Raw genomic sequence first — 5,899 nt, 5'->3', positions numbered from 1 at the left:
TTCTTATCCTAGCGAAGTACCACTCTGAAGTACTACCACTCTGCAGTACCACTCTGAAGTACTACTACTCTGCAGTACCACTCTGAAGTACTACTACTCTGCAGTACCACTCTGAAATACTACTCTGCAGTACTACTCTGAAGTACTACTACTCTGCAGCACTACTCTGAAGTACTACCACTCTGCAGTACTACTACTCTGAAGTACCACTCTGCAGTACTACTACTCTGAAGTACTACTCTGCAGTACCAGAGCGAACAACAGACGGGCTGATCACAAACAGTGGACGGATCAATAGTGGAACTTTACGCGCGTTCACGCGAAATCAACAGCAGGTCGACGGCGGCTAACAGCTAATGCTGCTAGCAGCATTAGCTGTTAGCGGCTAGCGGCTAGCAGCATTAGCACTAGCCGAACGCGGGCTGAACGCTGTCGGTTTTATGAATTAAAGTAGAAGAAGCGCCACCGCTACAGGACGCGGTTTGAACTACGACCCTCACGTGGAACGACTCTAACCCGCAGCGCGCCGCTTAACGCGGACTAAACGGCGATTTATCGCGAAAAAAAAAACAACAGCGACAATTATCCGACGACTCTGCACTTACATGTTTGCTCCTCTGATCCGCGCCACTGGTCGCAGGAATATGACGTCGCGAGAGACCGGATGTGAGCCTCGACAGTGACGTCGACCTTCGGTGCCGCAGTGAACCCGGTCCGGGAGTCCCGTCAGCGGCACGTCCTTATTATCCCGGCACCGGGAGCAGGTGAACCCGCCCGGCCGCCCTGTATTCACTCATTCATAAGTGGTAACCTAACCGCACTCTTGATGAATCACTGCAGCATCAGTTCGCATGCGGTGCAATCATTTGATTCTTAGTTCATTTTGTCCCACCTAGTGTTGTCTGATAATATATATTTATTCAAATGGTTCCAGATGTTGACCAAAGACAATAAGGCGAGTTCGGGGAGCCTCTGGACCCTGGCTCTGATGGTGTGCTCCGCTGCCATCGGTGGCACCTTCCAGTACGGCTACAACATCTCCGTCATCAACGCCCCCACCGACCACATCCGCCGCTTCATCAACGACACGCACCGGGAGCGCTGGGGCGCGCCGCCGGGCGCCGCGCAGGTCACCCTGGCGTGGACCTCCGTCGTCTCGGCGTTCCCGCTGGGCGGCCTGGCCGGCGCCCTCCTGGCCGGGCCGATGGCGTCGCGCTTCGGCAGGAAGCGCTCGCTGCTCCTGAACAACGGCTTCCTGTTCGCCGGCGCCGCGCTGGTCCTGGCCAGCCGCCGGGCGCGGTCCTTCGAGGCGGTCGCCGCCGGCCGCCTGCTGGCCGGCGTCAACGCCGGCGTGGGCATGAACGTCCAGCCCATGTACTTCGGCGAGAGCGCGCCGCGGCGGCTGCGGGGCGCCGTGGCCCTCTCCTCGGCCGCGTTCACGGCGCTGGGGATCGTCCTGGGCCAGGCGGCGGGCCTCGGCGAGCTGCTGGGCGGCGCCGCCCTCTGGCCCTACCTGCTGGCCAGCAACGCCGCCCCGGGGCTGCTGCAGCTGCTCAGCCTGCCCTGGTTCCCCGAGAGCCCCCGCTACCTGCTCCTGGACCGCGGGGACCGGGAGGCCTGCGTCCGGGCGCTGGCCCGCCTCCGCGGGGGCGTGGCTCCGCCGGAGGAGCTGGAGGAGATGCTGGAGGAGATGCGGGAGATGCAGCGGCGGGGGCGGGGGGGACTCAGGGGGGGCCCCGTGTCCCCCCGGGCTCTGCTGAGGGACGGCGCCCTGAGGCCCCAGCTCCGCGCCGTGGTGGCCGCCAGCAGCGCCATGATGCTGTGCGGCAACGACGCCATCTACTTCTACGCCTCGTCCATCTTCCGGCAGGCGGGCGTGCCGGCGGCCCGGCTGCAGTACGCCTGCGTGGGCACGGGGCTGTCGGAGCTGGCGGCGGCGCTGGCGTCCAACCTGCTGATCGAGCGCGCGGGCCGGCGCCGGCTGCTGCTGGGCGGCTACGCCCTGATGGCGTGCTGGGCGGCGGTCCTCACCCTGGCCCTGGTGCTGCAGCGCCGGGGCGTGGCGGGGATGCCCCAGCTCGGTGCGGCCTGCGTCTTCGCCTACATCCTGAGCTTCGGCGCGGGGCCGGCCGGCGTGACGGGCATCCTGCCGGCGGAGGTCTTCGACCAGGCGTCGCGGCCCGCGGCCTACGCGTTGGCCGGCGCTCTGATGTGGATCAACCTGCTGCTGGTGGGCGTGGCGTTCCCCTTCGTCGTCGCCGGCCTCGGGCCCTTCTGCTTCCTGCCCTTCGGCGCCGTGTGCGTGGCGGCCGCGCTCTTCCTGGGGCGGGTCTTACCGGAGACCAAGGGCCGGACCCTGGCCCAGATCACAGCCGAGTTCGATAAGCAACGCGCCGGGGGCGGGAAGGGGAACGTGGAGTCCGGGGTGGACCGCCCCCTCTCCCCCCTTGAGCCCCTCTCCCCCCCGGAGCCCCTCTCCCCCCTGGAGCCCCTCTCCCCCCCGGAGCCCCTCTCTGCCCTGAAGGCCCTCTCCCCCCTGGAGCCCCTCTCCCCCCTGGAGCCCCTCTCCCCCCCGGAGCCCCTCTCCCCCCAGGAGCCCCTCTCCCCCCTGAAGGCCCTCTCCCCTCTGGAGCCCCTCTCCCCCTGAAGGCCCTCTCCCCCCAGGAGCCCCTCTCCCCCCAGGAGCCCCTCTCCCCCCCGGAGCCCCTCTCCCCCCAGGAGCCCCTCTCCCCCCTGAAGGCCCTCTCCCCCCTGGAGCCCCTCTCCCCCCTGAAGGCCCTCTCCCCCCTTGAGCCCCTCTCCTCCCTGAAGGCCCTCTCCCCCCTGGAGCCCCTCTCCCCCCTGGAGCCCCTCTCCCCCCTGGAGGTCAAGCCCGGGCCTGGGGGCGATGAAGACCTTCTGGCCAGCAACCAGCGGGGATGAAGCTGTACGGTCTGAATGTGATTTGGTGCCTCTGCGTTGTCTTTCAGTCACTGATTCCTCTTGTAATCTCTATCTCTAATCGCTGGAAATAGTGCAGCTGTAAACATCTCACATTTCAATCTTCATTCACGTAAAACACATTTTCATCTAACTCTAAGTGTCCTTATGAACCAGGTTGACGGTGTAGCTGTGCACAGCGTGTTTATGGTAATGAAGTGCAGTTTATCCGTAACGTGTTGACTAGGTTAAGGATGCGGTCAGCGGCTCAGGAGGTAGAGCGGGTTGCCTTGTAACCCGTAGGTTACTAGTTCGATCCCCGGCTCCTCCTCCTCCTAGCTGAGTGTGGAGGTGTCCCCTGAGCGAGACGCCCTCACCCTGACTGCTCCTGACCCGCTGGCTGTCGCCCTGCGTGGTCGACTCTCTCCATTCTCCACACATCCCCTCACTCATCATGAGTGCTGTGGTATTGTTGTTATTGGTATTGATCTGTGGCTCTGTGGGACTCAAAGGGAATGTTGTGCCACAACTCTGCACTCCGGTCTTTCAAGATCATCAAGGATCTTCTGAAGGCTACCATGTTGTTGTAATGTAAATGATTTATATTTATATTTGTATGAGTCCTGCTGCCAGGGACTATTTTTGCCATTGTGTCATCTCACCTCATGCACTGACGAGTGAGCTGCTTTGTCTCACCGTACGCACTGAAGAGTGAGTTGCTGGTGTCTCACCTTACGCACTGAAGAGTGAGTTGCTGGTGTCTCACCTTATGCACTGAAGAGTGAGCTGCTGTTGCATCTCACTCTACACACTGAAGAGTGCTGCGACTGGACTTGAACTTTCAAATCATCATGTTCTGTTTTCTGTTTGATTGTCATAATGTTTTTATCGTCTATTCACTTGATGTTCTATACCAAAGTATCACCTCCGTCCTCCACAGATAGTCTGCGTTAGTCATGGGACATTGTTGGGATCCTCAAGTTGTGTTCAGTGCATGTAGCAGATCACAGAGCGCAAGCTATCATGATGGAGAACCCATCTCCACTGTGCAAACCAAAACAATCAAAGCTTGTTGAAATGAGTTGCGCTACTTGTACAAGCATTTATGCACCTACCTCAGATATATATGCATGAAAATATTTTATAATTAGAATGTTTATTTTAGCATATACTATATGGATCTAAATGTAATTTTACCCCACCTTGTTCTGGGGTAACAAAAATTTGGTTACCCCAGAACAAGGTGGGGTAAAATTACATTTAGATACATATAGTATATGCAAAATTAGTAGTAGTATATGCTACTTATAATGGAGACTTCTATAACTGTACAGCAGATGTCGCTGTTGGCCTACTTTTGGTTTATTTTCCGATGAAAGGAGGAAGACGCCAGCTTTGTGAAACTTAACGAGAAATGGAGGCTAAAGCTAAGCTAAGCTTTCCATTTTCTTTAATCGCCTGTGTATTTAATTGATTTGGCGCTGGTCTTTTGGGATAAGCATACGCGCCTATTTATTTTACGATTATTTATTGTACACGTATTTATTGACGTAGTTGTATTTTTTTTTTTATTATTATAATCAGTGGTCACGTAGGCCAGTCTATGAAAGTGAAGGTTATTCATTCAGTAATTATGTCATGCGCATTTCATTGATTCTGGGTTATAAGGTACACAAATGAAAGGTTCACTACATCAAATGTTAATGAAAGTCAAATGTTATACTTTGATCGTGTACTGTAAAGGTCAAATGGACGCCATAAAGGTCACAGACACAAAGCCGTCCTTTCTTTGCTGGTGACAATGGAGGCTGAACGACATCTACCCTCATCTTATCGACTCCTTTACCCTCAATAAAACCGCTATCTGCAGCGTGGGGGAGATGAGCAAAGGAAAACGTAAACGCTGAGGCAAATGTCACATGTTGGCGTGTGTTACAGCCCGTTATTAAAGGGTGATTGGCCGTCACAAGCCGCTTCGGTAATCTGCCTCTTCTGACATCACAAGTGGGCGTGTCCACCTAGACGTGTGACGGACAAAGATGAGCGACGCTTGCCTCAGGCCACTGGGGTAAGGCCGGTGGACAGATCTATCCGGCGCCCATCTAGGTGGACACACGCCCGCCTGTGATGTCAGAAGCGGCACGTATTTCAAAAACGGCTTGAGACGGCTAAATCGCGCTCACACCTGGTGGTGTAACAGGTCTCCTTTAACACCAGGACCCCCTCGGCCGCCCGCCAATAACAGAGGAGCGCCGGAGGAGGTGCGAGAGGTGGGCTCATTATAGCAACACTCGCCCGAAGGAGACGGTGGAGCCAGAGCCTCCGGGGGGAGTGAGCGGTGGGCTCTTCTTGAGTGGGAGGGAGACCGTGAAACGGAGGAACTCATCAGCGTTGTGCAAGTTCACACTTCACATGAACTAGTTAAAAGTTCAGTTCGTACAGAAGAAAATGAATGAATTCACGTTCATGGTTCACCAGTTCAGTTTTGAACTAGTTCATGTTCAGTTCATTAACTGTTAGAAACCGAAGAAAAACTGTTGGAGTGAGTATTCTGTGCTTATCTTTTAAATGAATCCTCTCCATTACCAGCTGCCCATCACTACAATCTCAGATTGTTGTGGATATTATTTGTACACCTGTTTCATTCATCACAACTAAGGCAGTAACTCGATTTAATAAACATGTCATCTGGACCTAAGCATCAATTCAGAATGTCACAAAATCTGTATTAGTTCAAGTTCAAGTTCTTTAGTTAAAAATATGTTATGTTCAGTTCAAAGTTCATAGAAAAATTAACTTGTTCAATGATCTAGTTCTTTTGAACTAGTTCATGCACAACAACTGGAACTCATGAGCAGCACAAGAGCTGTGGAAAGGGAAAATAATTGCTGACCCAAGCCATCGTGCATTGGTGACGAATTTGTACGTTTAAAAGGGATCCTATCATATAACGTTTATTGTTCTTAGAACATCTTCTTCA

General features: G+C 55.0%; 1 pseudogene across 1 annotated transcript; it reads left to right on the top strand.

Annotated features, from left to right (window-relative positions):
* Positions 1-713: 713 nt before the first annotated feature.
* On the top strand, positions 714-2,922 carry LOC311375737 (solute carrier family 2, facilitated glucose transporter member 11 pseudogene; annotated as a pseudogene). Its single transcript has 3 exons — positions 714-806; positions 935-2,524; positions 2,848-2,922. The product of its transcript is annotated as a solute carrier family 2, facilitated glucose transporter member 11 pseudogene (transcript).
* The last annotated feature ends 2,977 nt before the right edge of the window (positions 2,923-5,899 follow it).

Source organism: Micromesistius poutassou (assembly GCF_964030765.1).
Source record: "Micromesistius poutassou genome assembly, contig: SCAFFOLD_6916, whole genome shotgun sequence".
Lineage (NCBI taxonomy): Eukaryota > Metazoa > Chordata > Actinopteri > Gadiformes > Gadidae > Micromesistius > Micromesistius poutassou.
The sequence above is the reverse complement of the archived record's forward strand: the minus strand, read 5'-3'. Positions and strand labels throughout refer to the sequence as shown.